A 17728-nucleotide genomic window follows, 5' to 3' on the forward strand; every position below is an offset into this window, starting at 1 on the left:
CACACACACACACACACGAGAGAGAGAGAGAGAGAGAGAGAGAGAGAGAGAGAGAGAGAGAGAGAGAGAGAGAGAGAGAGAGAGAGAGAGAAAGGGAGAGAGGAAGGGAGAGAGAGGAGGAGAGGGGGAGAGGGGGAGACAGAAAGACAGAGACAGAGGAGAGAGAAGAAATTTTCTTTTCTTTTTTTGTAAGGGAACTTTTTCTTAGAACTCTTTCAGGATCATTTGTTTTAATCAAAGAGCAACATACATCACTTGCAGCTTTTGAATAAAAAAAGTTATATGCTGAATGCATGTTTGAAAATCCAGATACAAGAAAACTACAATTTAAAAAAAAAAGTCAAGACAGCAAGACAGTGGGTTTTGGTAATTCGTTTGCACCCTGAAAGCATGCAGGTGCACTTTTCTTCTGAACCACATGAAATGAAGCCTGCTTCTTTTGAGATCCATCCATCCCTCCGCACTCACTCTCCCAGCCTCGCTGCTTTAATGGTAATACCCCTCCACGTTCTTTCGTGGTAAACTCTTTAAGGAGTCATGAATTTTATTTATACTCCCTCTCTCTTTGAGAGTCTTTTGTTTATTTGCTGTTTCTTTCTTTGTGAAATAACACTCCCAGAAGAAAATCCCCCTCTCTGCTTAAGGAATTAGGCCAGAGACAAAAGCAGAGAATTCTTTAAGCCTTGTTTTGTGCTAAGAGAAATGTTTGACATTTCTGTGGAGAGGTGTTTAGTTTGGATTCATTAGGTCTTAGGGACTCTTTTCTCTCTTTTGGCCTTTCAGTTTCTGCCACTGGTCCCCCCCCCCCCCAACCCCACCCCACCCTGTGTTTGGTAGACTGAAGAGAATGTACCAGAGTGTAGAGTGTAATTAGGTTTCCTACGTTCCAAATCCAAGAATCCAGTTGTTTTAAATGAGGTAGACCATGAATCCCCCTTGCAGAACAGGCCAAGAGCTGAGTCCCACTTCCTGATCCCCATCGGGGCTGGAGAAGCAGATTGCTTTGGTGGCTGTTAATACTGTCCGCAAGCATCTTTAAACAAAGTTACTTGCCCAGTGCTCTCACGAATTCACTGTTCAGCCAACATTTTCAGTTCTCCTCTGCTTCGTCTAGGAACTCAATAAACTTGTTTTTTACATGAATTTTATCACAAAAGAAGACTTTAAATTATTTTTGTTTTAGATGAGTTGTCTAGCCACTGTTTCTTCCCACAGTCCTTTCATGACCTTGACTGAGTGTTGAAGTTAGAGGACTTTAGTTTCGACTTGTAATAGAGATGCAGTACTGGATTGTTAATGTGGCTGCCTGGATTTGGACAGATATTTTGTAATTTCTCAAGATCTCAAACACTCTTCCTTTTCTCATTGGTTGTGATTGAATCACAAATTAGGTAGGAGAGAAGTAGGAAATACTTGTTTACACCACACCTCAGAGAGTAAAGAAGTTAATGGGGTGGGAGGAGAGAGCCATGGACCAGAGCCCTCACCCAAGACATCCTTACTGTGCCGCATGCATTCTCTGGCTGGCCTGCAAACCACTGGCAGATCTGACTGTGAGTGGAGATGTGGAGAAGGATGGGGAGGAGGAGAAGAAGGAGAAAGACAAAGAAGGAGAGAAAGAAGGAAAAGGAAGAAGAAAAACAGAGAAGCAGGAGGGAAATGGGAGAAAGAGGAAGAGGAGATGGAAGAGAAGACAGGGGCGAGCGATGAAGAGACAGAGGGCTAGTGTCCATAATTAAACAGGGTGTGGTCAGACAATAAACCCTTCCGTTCCTGGACTGTGCCATGGTGGAGCATGCCTCCCTAGCCTACCTCCATTGTTCCAAAGCACTCACTTGTCTTTATTGAAACTGTGGAGAACCCATGGCCTTCCCCACCCAGCCCCGTCATCAAAGAGGAGTATGGAGGGCTGGCTTCCTTGAGCCTGCCATCTCTAGGAGAAAGTTTTTATCATATATCTCCATGGAACTTCCTTCAGCCAGTGTTACTGTCCAATGGCCAAATACCCAACTGGATGTTGCTACAGTTCCTTCTAAACCCAACAAACCCCAGGAGAATTAACCATCAAGCTATTCTTTTCCCCCTTTTCTTTCTTTCTTTCTTTCTTTCTTTCTTTCTTTCTTTCTTTCTTTCTTTCTTTCTTTTTCTTTCTTTCTTTCCCTCTTTCTTTCTTTCATTTTTTTTTTTTCGAGACAGGGTTTCTCTGTATAGGTTTGCACCTTTCCTGGAACTCACTCTGTAGACCAGGCTGGCCTCAAACTCACAGAGTTTGCCTGCCTCTGCCTCCCGAGTGCTGGGATTAAAGGCGTACAAGGCCATTCTATGCAGCACTAGCTGATCTGGAACTCACTCTGGAGACCAGACTGGCCTTGAACTCATGGCGATCCCACTGTGGCTGCCTCCTGAGCAGGAGAGTTAAAGGTGTGGGCCAGGGCTCCCAGCTTCCTCCTCTTTTGAAAACCCTCAGTAGTAAATTGCAGTTGAAGTTCTGTGAGGCTGGGGGTGCACATCATAAATCACTCCTTATATTCCACATTATTTTGGGAACTTTGAGAGAAAACGTGAGTAAAAAAAAAATAACTGGTTGAAATCACTGATTTCTTAAGAGTAGTAAAAGATAAATTCACCAGACTTTTTCACTGAAGAATAAATAGGAAAGAACAGTAAGAAAAACTTTGTGGAAATGTATGAAAACTAAGACATGTAAATAATTGTTTAGGGCACAGGAAGAAAGATAACTAGCTTAAATTATTAATTTAATAAACCCTAGGGTTAAATTTTTCTACTTGTTTTAATTGAGAATTTCTATTTTTATATTTATGTTTCATATTTAACTTACATTTTACTTATTTATTTTTGTGTATGAGTGTTTTGCCTACACGAATGTGTACAGTACCTGCAGAGACCAAAAGAGGGCGTGAGAATCTCTGACACTAGAGTTACCGCTGTGAGCCCCCACATGGGTGCAGGGAACCAAACCTGGGTCCAGACAACCAAACCTGGGTCCTGGGGACCAAACCTGGGTCCTGGGGACCAAACCTGGGTCCGGGAAAGAGCAGCAAGCGCTCTTAACTGCTGAGTCATCTCTCCAACCCTTCTCTTAAAAAAAAAAAAAGTCCCTGGTAGGAAAGGGGAGCCGAGGGACGGAAGGAAAGAAAGAAACGCAGTGAACTCTGTATGGAGGTCAGATGAGTAAATTGAACGGAGAACTGACCCGCTTATCAGGCCTGAGTTCACCGTCCGTCCGGGAGAACAGCCCCCGCCCTGAGGTAAGGGTGGCACACCACAGTCACACAGCTGCGAGTCTGTGTTTCTGTCTTTACTCCCCGCGCTCCTAAAGGATCCTAAATAACTGTACTGGGTTTTCACCGTCTCTGCCAGGGCAAGGACGAAGGAGGAGGAGCCGCCGTCCTTACAGGAATGCTACTTGGTGCACGATCACAAGTGAATAACCTTTTGTGAGAACTCAATTTGGCATTTCATTATACAGAATAAGTTTGGGTAGATTACAAAAATTTAAATAACTCTTTTTCCCCCCACTTTTTTTCTCTCACAATAAAACTCAGAGACAACAGAAACTCTTCTTGAAGACTCCTCCCCACCCCAAATAAAACAGTTTACTTAAAATATGATTTGACGGATTAATAATTCAGTGGTAAGTAGCCCGGGCTGTTTGTCACCGGAATGCCATTAAACAGAGGGCCAATAATAAGGACGTAACCATGATGGCGCTGGCTTTGCAACTCTGCATCTATTCATACCATATAAAATCAATTACTGTAAGTCCCACAGGGCTGTTTTCTGTCAATCTACCAGGCAGAATGCATCCTAATGTATGGAGACTGCTACAGAGAAAACTTCCCTCTTAAGCCGGGAAGCCCTTGACCTCACTCCTCAGTGTGAAGATTCCAGGCTTCATAAATTGCAATTATTTAGAAGCAGGCATGTTTCTGTATTTGAAATCTTTGTGTAAATACACTTCTCAAATCCTAAACAACAACAAAAGCGCCTTTCCCTAAATAGCATCTCTATTATTTGTTCATCACCACACAGATTATAACTTTAAATAAACATGATCACTAAACTTCTTAATAAAGACACACTGCCTTCTTTGCTCCTGACAGAGACATATTTTGAGACTGCACGGGGAGGGCACGCAGTTCTGAGACATTGTGAGAGTCTCTATTTCTCTTCATCCGTGGTCTGTGCACATCTCACCCTCCCTCGCCTTCTTGCAGAAAGTTTGGAAGCCTTAAGAGGTGACTAGGTCCCAAACTCTCAGAAGATCTCCTCTTGTGCTCTGGGGTGAGGTCTCGGATGCTCAGGTCTGTCTTATAAGATAATGTGGTTGATTTCCAAAGGGAATCATTGAGCTGCATTTGTAGAGCCGTTGCTAGAAAGAAGCAAACATCCTCAGAAAATTGCTCCGAGTACGTTATTGTTCTTCACGGGATGAGTTTCATTTAGACCCCTCAGCATTTTGTGTCGTCCTTTAGCGGGAGACCATGAAGCTAATGGTGCCTTTCTAACAACTGCAGATGAGAAAGCACATTGTCCATAAAATTTTGCAAAGGTTTAAAAAGAAATTTTCTCCTAGATTGCAGCAAAATATTTAAAAATGAACACTTCTTTATAGACACTAACAGGAGGTTTGGGTGTAGTATTAACGAAGCGGAACCTAATTCCGGACAATTTTCCATACTGGACGTGGCTATTAAGAGTTCCTCGGCAGATGCCATTTTCAATGTGATGATCGCGCTTCCTTTTTGGTTTTCCATCTTCATTGTTACGAAATGAAGACTTTTCGCATAGGTTGCCTGTCACTTTTGAAGCAGAAAGGGGTGATGAATTATGGCGCATTTGCCTCGTCGGGCTTTATCAAGCTCATTAGAGATGATGCATGATTTGAACTTCACAGACAGTAAACGGAGATGCACGAACCCCCTCTTCCTTATCTCCTCTGTTTACCTCTGGCCTCCTTGTGGATTGCTTGTTGCACAGACTGACCACCAGTTAAGGAAAAATTCTTGTCTGCAAAACACAAGGCTTGTCTCTCGAGCAGCCCTAGAGTCCAGTTGTGGATTCTCAAAGCCTGGTGTTGTCTGCAGACTCTCAGCGCTGAATGCTTCCTTCTGCTTTCTATTGCTGCACTATCCAAATAATCCTTGTGCATATCCTCACAAAGATGTGGCCAGAACGGTTACTTTTAATTGTCCAATGAGACAGAATTGCAGTAAAAGCCCCCAGTAAGAAAACTCCAGTTTCAAATCTTACAATGTTTTGGAGTCGTGTTATATTGGATCCTCATTTTTAAAGAAAAATATTAATAGCTTTAAACTAATTTATGCTAAATAAACTTAAACTTAGTTTTAAAAAATCCAAAAACACAGAGTTCAATAAGACATTTGATCATGACACAGCAAAGGTGACCAGTGTCACTTCAACTACATTTTTGTTAATAAATCTTTCATTTCTGGCACTCAGAACTGATGAGGATTCACAGTAATAGAACATGGAAGCACTCACATTAAAAAGACAACTGAACCGAGACAGGCATTGGTGGCGCACGCCTTTAATCCCAGCACTCAGGAGGCAGAGGCAGGCGGATCACTGTTAGTTCGAGGCCAGCTTGGGCTACAGAGTAAGTTCCAGGATAGGCTCCAAAGCTACACAGAGAAACCCTGTCTCAAAATACAACAACAACAACAAAAAATAGACAACCAAATTTCCAGGTGAGAGAGACTAACACATTAACATGATTCCTAAAAGACTCTCCACTACACTAGATGCTATTTTAAGTGGTATCTACACTTTTACTACTGTGATCAATTCACACACATGAAGTAAATATACAAAGAACAGTTATATAGGTGTAGAATATTATTTTAAGGAGTGTTACTTTTGTATACATTGCATTTGTTTAACTCTGTGAAGCTGTGTTACTTTGCTTGTCTAAAACACCTGATGGTCTAATAAAAAACTGAATGGCCAAAAGTGAGGCAGAAGAAAGGGTAGGCGGACTGGCAAGCAGAGAGAATACATAGGAGAAATCTGGGGAGAGAGAGGAAGTAGTCAGAGAAGGAGGAGGACTCCAGGGGCCAGCCACCCAGATACACAGCCAGCCACAGAGTGAGATTTATAGAAGTAAGAGAATGGAGAAAGCCCAGAGGCAAAAGATAAACAGGATAATTTAAAGTTAAAGAAAGCTAGCAAGAAACAAGCCAAGCTAAGGCCAGGCATTTATAATTAAGACTAAGCCTCTGTGATTTATTTGGGAGCTGAGTGGTGGGCCCCCCAAAGGAGTAGAAAAAACAACCAACAATATATATGTATATGTATGCATCCAAACTCAAGATATATCCATGTATGTGTAGAGAGATTTTTTTTTGTATTTCCATCACAGATATGTGATTTACAATACTCCTGTATGTGTCCAATGTTATTGCAATGCTTTTCTTTCACTTTAGTTAAATCTAAGGTAAAAGATGTTAAGAGGTTGTAAATTAAAGTGTATGAGAAAACTTATTTTCAGATGCTTCCATGTGTACCTCTTGGCTACCTAAGGACTTCTCTATTATTATTATTATTATTAGTAGTAGTAGTAGTAGTAGTAGTAGTAGTAGTAGTGGTTTTTCGAGACAGGGTTTCTCTGTGTAGTTTTGGTGCCTGTCCTGGATCTTGCTCTGTAGATCAGGCTGGCCTGGAGCTCACAGAGATCCGCCTGACTCTGCCTCCCGAATGCTGGGATTAAAGGTGTGTGCCACCACCGCCCGGCTATTATTATTATTATTATTATTATTATTATTATTATTATTATTACTTGGGATTTTTTTTTGCAAAATTTTATAGGCCTTTGGCTCAAAAATTAGAAAGGCATAAGCTAACAGTAACTTTATCCATTCTAAAACAGATTCCATAATCTATTACAAACACGTGCAATTGCCCATATAAAATAACTTTTTATTACTTGCTAAGTAATTATTACAGGTAGGTTTTCCAAGATTGGAGAAGTACAAATAAGCATGAGATCCAAAGAAAAATGTATCTTATGATATTCTGCTCAGTTTTGACAAGCCAGCAAACCCCACTTGGGAGTTCTCTTGAGACCAAAGACAAGTCCCTGAAAAGCAGACATGTGTGCCCATCAAGCCTCTCTCCATTTTATGTATTCTCATATTGTGCTGATTCTTTACACATACTTCTTTACCTTGCAACTAGATTAGGAAATCTCTGACATCAAGAGTATAACTCAATGCTCTTCTGCCCAGTGATCCTTTCAAAATAGAAGACAAGCATCAAGAACCATTAGCCTCAACCAAACTGCACTGAAGTATTCCATTACACAGATTGGCTAATCTATTTAGTTCTGTCGCCTGTGTGACCAGCCCATTTCTCAATGCAGGTGAGGGCTATCATTTCTCATTGTGCTGGGGCAAAGGGGAGGCACCCCAGAGGCAAACAAGAGACACCAAGAGATCCACAGGAGGATTCTGAAATTCAGGTTTCCCAATGCAGCAGAGCAGTCCAGTAAAACTGTCCTTTCTAAGACACAAGGATAAGTCACCACATGTCTGAAAATGTCCTCATAGAGGAGTGCAACCATCTTGAGTGGCTAGAAAGGTGCTTTTAGCTGGGTTGATCATTCTGTAAAGCTATACTTACAAGTCTACTTCCGAATCCTGGTTAAGAGGAATCTCGAATGGCTCCCTTCTTTCAGAATCAAAGTTGTTGAAATATATGCTCCTAAGAGCAGACAAAGAAAAAAAAATGAAAACTCTGCAAAGCTAAAGAAGTGTACCTCAAAGCATATAACAAGAGAAGTTGGTTATATTTGATCATTTGGAATGATCTGGTAATACAACCTATTTTTGAAGGCATTATTCTTTAACTTAGTTGAAGAAATTTTTTTTCAGAAATAAGTACATAGATTTTTCTGATTTTACCAAATACTGAGAGAGAGTTAAATTTCATGCCAAGAACATCATATGGTATTATACCCTCTTTTTAAAAAAATTAAATAAATGTTTCCAATTTGGAAACAGAACTTGTAAATTTTGGGAAGTTGAACGTTGGTTGTGCATCCAGATTCTCACTGGGGCACCTGGTACACTTTTCTGGAGTTTATCGTCCTTTGGTGTATTGATGCAACTGCTTCTTGCGTCAAAACACAGAAGACATGTTGTTTAAATGTGGGTGAAGCCTGATTGCTAGGCTTGAAGTAAAAAAGCTGAGTTTCACTTTATAAGACGAGTTTGATGGAAGTGCATTAAGCCGGACAGAGAGGCGATCTCCTGTGATTGTCGGCAGATTGGCAATCTGACATATCATTCTGGCAAACTTGAACTTAATTGCTAAAGTATGACATCCTAGCAACTACAAGTATGTTCTGGCAATGTCAAGTTATCCCAAACCACATGACTTGACTTCTGCCTGAGAATTCAAATTGAAGATTTATCCCAGGTTGAAGCTGGGCCTGGTGCATTCTGTGAGAACTCCATAGACAGGGAAACGGGATATCGTTAAAGCATCGCAGAGCCCCAGGGGTCAATGTCAGATACAATCTAATTTAACATCTTTATTAAGGATCTCGAAGAGGGAGTAAGCCACATATTAATGAAATGTGCAAATGATATTAAGCTGGGAGCTGGTGTAACCACCAGTAAGGACAAAGAAATAATAGAAATGCGCCAAAAGAGGTTAAAACTCCTCACAGAAAATTATTACATGAAAATCACCTTCCTGGGATGGATCATTTGGAAGATGAGCGCTGGGAGTCTGAAGTCTCAAAGTTTGGTGTGTTGCAGCCACCTGGGAACCCAGGAAGGAAAAGAGGGTAACTCTGAGTCAGGATCTAATTTAGACACAAATATTGCATGTTATGTAAATGCGTTTAGCCTTAAAAAAAAAAAAACAGAAAGAGTGCCAACACTAAAAATTGACATATGACCCAGCTCAGTGTAGCAGCTTAGCCAGCACAATCCAGGTAACTATTAAGAAGGACTGCTCCATAATGCTGTTGACATACTAATACACACACTGGCATGAAGCAAAACAAAAGGCAGACTGTGAGATGTGTGCAGACTGGTAGCACATCAGGAAAGAAAGACACGGAAGTTTCCCCTCAGAAACCTGTTCTCAGATGCACCCTAATTTGGAAAAGCAAATGGGTTGAAATGATTTAGCAGCCCTGACTGTTTAGTCTCTTCTATTTCCCAACATTTCTCTATTCCACCCCCACACCCCAACCAAAACTATGGCATCGACTCTGAAAACTGATTTTGGCCAATAAGATGCCCAAAGGCAGTATCTGAGGCTCTTGCAGGCTATAGATATGAAGAGACTTGTGGCTGCTTTTAACTGCTTGAAATCATTCACTCTTCATCATGTCTATTCTTACTCCAAGGCCAACAACCTTGGCCACCTTTGGATAACCAGTAGTTTTAAGGAGCATTAAGCTTGCATTCTGGGACTTCTGCCTTTCTGCCTTGGGGCTGCTTAGGAACTGCCGACAGATGAACCACACTAAGTGCTGGGTACAAAGCCCAGCACTTTGAGACCTACCTACAGACAGAGTTCCTGACATACTTGACTCTGCCCCTTTCTACAATGACTGGTGACTGCCTAAGATAAAGTAGCTTCCCTGAAGCCAGAGAGACAGCTCAGCAGTTAAGTGCACTTGGTGCTCTTGTAGAGGACCCAGGTTCGGTTCCCAGCACCAATGTGGCAGCTTACAACCCTCTGTAACTCCAATTCTACGGGTTTGAATACCCTCTTTCAGTCTCCGTGGGTACCAGGCATATACGTGGTACACATAAAGACATGGAGGCGAAACACTCGTAAACACAAAATAAAAAGAAAAGTTTAAAGTAGCTTCTAGTTATCTACTAATGCTTATCATGATCCTTTGCCTGCTTTTAGATTGAAGGTAAGAAAGAAAAAAAAAAAGGACAATTCTCCAGTGCCCACATGTACCAATTCTCCAGTGCCCACATGTACCAAAAGAGAATACACTGACCTCTCTCGCAAAGTCCACACAGCAAGACCTTAGCTGGGAACCATCTGAAATTAAGATACAAGTAAATCTGAAGAATCTAAGATCCTAAGGAGCTAAAATAGTAGAAAATAACCTCCAATGACTATCACACATCTTGGTGAGTAACTTTGCCTCTGTAACAACAAAACAACAACAAATCATTGATTCCATATAGTTCGTGAGTGAGTGGGCAGGAATGGCCAGAAATGGGTCAATGACCCAAGAGGGAATATTGCAGACACCAGCATAAGGGTGGCAGCTAACAGGTGGGTATGCCAAACACCCTCAGACACACTTGCCAATGAGAAGAGGAGTTGTTTGACACACACCAAAAATAAAAGGACTGGACATGTGGAGTCAAATTTAAGGAAAAAAATAAGTAAAATAAATAAATAAATAAATAAATAAATAAATAAATAAATAAATCTTAAGGGTTTGTTTGTTTGTTTGTTTGTTTTGGTTTTTCGAGACTGGGTTTCTCTGTGTAGTTGTGGTGCCTGTCCTGGATCTCACTCTGTAGACCAGGCTGGCCTTGAACTCACAGAGATCCACCTGGCTCTGCCTCCCGAGTGCTGGGATTAAAGGCGTGCGCCACTGATGCCTGGAGGATTTTTTTTTTAATTGATCAACCTTTTCGTGGGTTTAGAACTTCTAAATACATTCTAAATTATAGTTCATTGATGATTCTCAAGAAACAATGAGTTAGAGCATATTCTTCACAGAACATTAGGGTTCCTTATAGTTGGTTAACTGAAGTAAAGTGTAAAATGGAATTTCTGTGTAAATCACCCACAACATCAAGCACAAGGAACTTGATTCCACCCTCACCCAAGTTCATCCCCAAATTAGAAAAAGCTCTCCAAAATGGCGTTTGATATTTTACTTTTTCTTAACATACAGTCTGGAAAATATACTGGAAGTCCAACTATGGACAAATTTTAAATATTTTCCAAGTGATAAAAATGGGATTTCCCCCTCTCTTCAGAGAAAAGTAAATTCAGATTTCCTAGTTCTTTTTATGAATGTATGTGATGTTAAAATTATTGGAGCAAGCCAGATGGCTTAGTAGGTAAAGGCACTGGCTGTGAAAGCTAATGATCTGAATGTTAGCCCTCAGCTTCCACATGATGGAAGGAGAGAACTGACTCCTTCAAGTTGTCTTACGCCCTCCACGCACATGCGCACACATAGGCACAATAAATAAACATATAAAAAAAGAGTGATTGACATCACAATACATGTAAACATTTTAGTGCCCTCTGTGTCAGTCCTTCTGTGTGGAAATGAAGGAAGAAGAAAACCCAGTCCTGGTACTTAAAAAACTTAGGGTTCCGTAAGGGAATACTAGCCAACTAATACTTTTCATATTGCAGAACATATCATGTTAACAACACCAGTATGTCCTCCAGCAACACCCCAGAACACAAATTATTTACTTTTTACAATTAAGATGCACGTTTTAGAAGTGGCAATATGTTTTGTTTTGTTTTGTTTTTTTAAATGTTAACTTTCAATGAGCATCGTGTTTTAAAGTCTGTGCTGATTCCCATCCTGTGGACACACAGAAGGGGTGTAATTCCCATCTCTTTAAAATCCGGCATGGATATGTGACCTGTTTGGTTGGTGAAATGTTAATAGAAACCAAGAGTCACAGTTGGGGAAAACTGCCAGTCGCCACCCCTTGAATTCTCTCTTACTCGGTTGTAGTGAGTCAGCGCCGAAGTACTTGCTGGGAAGGGGGAGCTCAGACCTGCCATGAGCTCTGCTGGGGTCAGAATTACACCGCCATTATCACAGATGCTGCTACCTAGACACGGCTCCCCCGGCAGCCCAATCTTCCCTATCCCAGCCAGTACTCTCATTATAAGGAAGGACAAGCAGCACACTCACTTTGTATAGGAAGCGTTGCCCAGAAAACAGTAACTTTCAATAAGCCACTCGCTACATGGTCAAGCTGTGGTTTGAACACACCAAATGTATGGAAGGATCCAGTGAGGCAGAGTGTTGGATGTTCAAGTCACCTGCTGTCAAGCTTCACAGCTTGAGTTTAATCCCTGAGACTTACATGGTAGAGGGAGAGAGCCAACTCCCACAAGCTGTCCTTTGACCTACACACTCATAAATAAATAAATAAACAAACAAACAAATAAATAAATAACATGATTGATTAAAATACAGACTTTTTAAAAATAGCCACATGTCCGGATTTAAATTTTGTAGACTATTTTGAATTGATTCCTTTCCTAGCTCAAAAGTCAAGAGCTCCTGTCCAGACAGCTCTGATTCCAACACCAAGCGTGCCTTCCTCTTTCATCCCACAAGTAGCCTACAGGATTTGTATCCATTCAGACTTGAAAAACTTTTCAGAGCCTCTTACACAGCGAAATGATTCCTCTAATTTTTCCTGACAGACATTTAAAAGAACTTTTGACAAGGAAAAAGAAAAAAAAAAAAGAAAGAAAGAAAAAGAAATCCAAGTGATCAGGGACCCATTCTTAAATTTGACTTCATGGTTATAAGCTTGAGTAAAAATAAAAATAAATATGTCTAATCACAGAATGGTTAATCACGGGAAATAAAAAATCAACACTCTTTTGCATTGAAGATCATTCTCTTGTATCTAATTTGAAGAGATACTTAACAAACAGCGTAACAAAGGCTCACTTTCTACTATAATGAGTAATTGATGTAGACTCAACCACTTTGCCTGATGGATTTCAAAGCAGAAGACTGGCAGTCACTCACTGCACCATCACTGAAAAGCTGTGTTATAGATCATTTGATTTTAAAAAGACAGTTCTATGCTTCTTGAAATGAGAAAACACAGTAGCCATGAAAGAGCATTGTTACAGCTGTTTTCTTGGCATCCCCCTGTAGCATTTCAAAACAACACTGGAGCTCTGAGCCCTAAAACCACATAGGAGAACTGGGCTTGGTGGGACAGGTCTGTAATTCTGCCTCCAGAGGAGGGAGAGGCAGGAAGATTGCAAGTTCAAGACCTGCCTGAGCTACAGAGTAAGTTCAAGACCAGCCTGGGCAGCTTACTGAGACTCTGCCTCAAAATAACAAGTTGAAAAGTAGTTCACAGGTAGAACAGTCGCCAAGCATGTTCAAGGCCCTGGGATCGAAACCATAGAGACACACACAAAGACGGTAAATCTTACAGAAGAGGTGGCCCAGTGACTGGTTAGACTGTGTCAGGGAGCTGTCTTCTTGACATCTGGACAGGCCCCTTCCACATACAGACTTCCTAATAATCAGCCGCCAGAAGACGTTTTCCACAGGGAATATAATACAAGGCCTGTCCTCCACTTGATGTCTGAAGCCAGGGATCATCCCAGACTCTGTGGACATTGTGTGTACTGTGACAAACATTATTTCATGGAGCAGGCGTGACAAGAGATGGACAATAACAACTAAGGTACTATGATGAAGTTATACATATCTGTCACCTCATTTCAGTCTACTTAACCTTCTGATAATGATACTTAAAGGGAGCACTCTATGGTTCTCTTTAAGGGTTGAAAACTGCCAAGGCCACTACTCTTGTGTTTGAGGCCGTATTAAATAAAAGAAGGATTACTCGAATACACGTGAGGCAGTCTCATGATAGTTGATCTGATAACTAGGATGACCACTAAGTGATTAATGGGCAGGTAGATACTCCGGGCAAAGCAATGATGTGTGCACCTTGTGGGACACCGTAGAATGATGCACGATTGCCTCAGACTACGTAGAAAGGATTCAGCTTAAAATTCACCAATTGTTCCTGTGTGAGATTTTCCGCTTGCTGTTTTCAGGATGCGTTTGGCTCCAGGTAAGCTGAAACTGTTAAAAGTGCAACTTCAGATAAGAGAACACTCCTTGTCGAGGTGACCTCATTCCTTCTCCTTGAGCAGCCTCCAATGCTACTCAGTTGCCTGGTGAATAAAGTTCGGATTGCTTAGGCTGCTTCTCTAACACTCACTTTGCTCCCACCCAGCCAGGAGCATCTCTTGGCCCATGGGGGTTTCCCATGCTCCTTCATGCTCCTGTTTGAGACATGTTTCTTCGGCTTGTTTTTTTCTGAGAGTGAGCTAGTGAACTCATATGACATCCTTTGTCCACCGGAGTGACTAATTTGGCGTTTCTGCTTGCTTGCTTGCTTGTTTGTTTTTGTTTGCTTTTTGACTACATTGGATGCGTACTGACTTTAACTACTGTCCTTTGTGATGGACTGGCTACGTGATATTATTTATCTACTAACTCAAGGGTGCAGACTCCATCTCTTTAATAACAGAGAATGTGTTTTACTTAATTTCCCATAATGCTCTTTGTATTCAATAACCGCAGTGTCTGACTTACAATTGTGGTCAAATATTTGGCAAAGGAATGAATCAATGGAGGAATGGACCAGATCTGTATCGCACTGTTGATTTTACCAGTGACCTGCTGGGTTACCTTAGCCGTGTCACTTTACTTCCTGTGTTCCAGATTCCCGATATAAGAACGGGGCATAATAACCACTAGAGGGATGCTGTGAGGATTAATGAAACAATTTGTATCAAGCAGTTGGAGCTCCCCGGAAGAAAGGCGCTATGTAAGAACAAAGTGTGAGCGTAATTGTTGTGGAACACCTTTCATCCGAGCATCTCAAAGCCCTTCCCCAAACACAAACTCAGCAATCTTCTCAACACGCCTCTGAAACACTCCACTATCATCATTTCAGAAAAAGGAAAAAGACAGACAGCAAAAGGTTAACCGTGCAGCCCATGGTGCCCTGCTTTCTAAATGCCAAATCCAGCACGGCCAGCTGAAAGCCCTTTGAACCTGGAGGCACTTACAACTTCCCTGATACTGCCTCACAGAGGCAGCCATTGAACTGCTCCCAGCTAGCTGGCGGAGAGCCAGTCGGAAGGAGGGCCCACATTAATACCTTCCACAGAAGAAAGGGTGGGGTGGTTCAGCAAGGGGATGGCCACAATCCTCCCCACACTGTAACAGTAAGCAGAAAATGTAAGCAAGCCCGGCCACCCATCACTCACCTTCCTCCAAAGACTTGGGCTCAAATCGGGCTTAGATCTTCGCAGGGTCTCCTTTGAACTTGACACCTCACTGCAACAACTCTCTTTCTAGCCAGAAAATGTCTCATCACCTTTGAATACAAAGATAGCAGTTTTGCAACCAAAGAAATAATCCTAAAATACGGCATTCAGGGGAGCTTTTCCTGCCTAATACTATTTTTCCTGCTGAATCCCATGAATGTTAGCCAAGACAGGTGGTGCTAATCTGCCTTGTACGGGGGAGAGGAAGAATGTCAACTATTCTGCGTACACTTGTGGGGGTGGGGTAGTGTTTGCTTTACGACAGGGAAACTAGTAAAAGAGGGCCATTTCTATTGATGCCTAACCAGAAAGGCAACATTGGTGCATTTTCCACAAATGTTAAGGTTATGTATGCTTCCTTAGAGGTTGTGGCCAAGAGGACAGGCCTAACGATAAGGATGAATTTGCTGCAAACATCTCTAGCATATATAGAAATAGCCAGGCTGTGTCCAGACACCAAATGAAAGCAGCAAGGGTCACTCTAGCCTCTTTCCTCCCCAAGGGCCACGTCAGAATAAGGGTTCCAGTCCATCTTGATTTTAAGTCCAGAAGAGCAGTGTGTGTTCACTAAGACCAGTGCCTTGATGATAAAACCTCTGACCTTAAGAAATATGGTTCCCAACTTCCTGCAACTGTGACCTTTTCTCCACTTTGTCATTCATGAGCCCTTTGCTCTGAATTTAGTCACTCAGGTGAAGATCTTGAGCACCTGGCCAATTCTTCCAGACCACAGTTCTCAATACCTTTTGAACTTCCTCATACTTTAGAAGCCATCTGGAGGTAGGGGAAAGAGTGGGATTTGGTACCAAGCCTATGTGACAGTTGAACCTAACACCTGTACCATTTGTCCTGTCCCCAGAGTCCACTAAGCCTTTCTTTGAGGCCAGTAAAGTAAGAATTACAAGTCTACAGTGAAACTGTTTGAGAGGTCATGCCTACACACTGTCGTTTCCAGCAAAGACTGGGGTCCTTGACGCTCAAGGCTTCTTACACACCAAGGAGAAGAATGCAGGTCCATTCACTCTTCAAGTACTAGTAGAAACTGTAACTGTGTGTGCATTCGTGTGTGTGTGTGTGTGTGTGTGTGTGTGTGTGTGTGTGTGTATAAGAAAACACTGAGTGTTGTTCCCGAACTCTGTCCACCTTCCTTTTTGAGACAGGGCCTCTCACTGACCTGAAACTTGACAAGTAGGGCTGGCTGGCCAGGCAACAAGCTCCAAGGAGCCTCTTGTCGCTGCCTCCCCAGCACTGAGATTCCGACTGTCCACAAGGTCTGGCTAGTTCACATGGGTGCTGGCACTGAACTCCAATCTTCAGGCTGGTGACATGCACTGCCAAAGAAGCTCCCCTTCCAGCCCCAGACTAGAACTTCAGTCTAGGCATTCTGTCTGGGTCTCCCACTGGGCCCGGTGTACATCAAGTATCTGCATCTTTAGTTTTCAATCCAGTCTCCCTTCCTCTCAGGTGTTTATCTGTGAAGTCTTGCTTTCCGGTTCATTTTCTCCCTCTTACCCCCACTAGCTAGATTCTAAGCACCACTTGGAAATCCACATGGAAGATGCATTTCACCCAGCGACCCAGAGTTGTGAACCGGTCAGTATTATGGAAGCACATTCTGAAAATATGGAGCTTTATGGGGGCACCTTGTTTCTCAACACAGAAATTAGACTAACCCTGGGGTCAATCCGGTCCAACCTACCCCTGGTGAGCTGGCCAACAGTAGAGTGGTAATAACCATCACTTTGGCACCAATCTTCACACAAGAGGGAAGCCGACGTGGTACACCTCCCCCACCCTACCCCACCCCCACCCCGCAGTGGAGAGGTTAACCACACAATGAAGGAGAGGCAGAGCTGGGCTCTAAGAACTGGTCCCATCAACTTCCCAAATGGGGTTACCCCCACCCCACCCCACACGGTACAACCTATCCCCAGCAAGGGAATATTCACAGCTCCTTCTGACATATCTCCGAGGCGGAGAAAAGAAGCCACCCTTCTTGCCTGGATAGAGAAACCCCATGGAATAAAACCACTTTTAATTTTCACATCAGTATCTCAAGCACTAAGTTTTACTCACTAGAATGAACACGTCACAGTAGAGAAGTCACCACCAGCCCAGATGTGCAGACTCAAAATGTCACTGAAAATTAAGCTGTTGCTCACGGAGGTGACTCCTGTGTTAAGCTATGCCTGAACATGACCGCTGGAATTTCATACCCGACTGTAGGGAGATAAAAAATGTAAATGAGTTTTGCCTGGAGGATGGTAGACTGCAGGGTTTTCTGGGGAGTGTGATAGGAAGTTGAACCAGCCATGGTTCATCCCAAGGAAATTAACCTTTCAGTAAGAGCCAAATATCTCATTAATCCAACCCCTCAACCCCCTAAAAAAAGAATGCTCCAAGATGTTCCCATGACTCAGCTCTTTCCAAACAGCATGACTATGATTTTACTTAGGGCAGAAAAAAAAAAAGTTCTGGAACATTCTCCCTTCAACAGACATAATCAGATAAGTTAGCATAGTCAATGTTCTTTTTCAAATAACAAATTTCATTTGAAAATTGAAGAAAAGAAACAACTATTTGAACATCCAGAGCCTTTAGCTTTTTGTAC

Source organism: Peromyscus californicus, unplaced genomic scaffold (genome assembly GCF_007827085.1).
Source record: "Peromyscus californicus insignis strain IS unplaced genomic scaffold, ASM782708v3 Scaffold_4__1_contigs__length_199733344, whole genome shotgun sequence".
Lineage (NCBI taxonomy): Eukaryota > Metazoa > Chordata > Mammalia > Rodentia > Cricetidae > Peromyscus > Peromyscus californicus.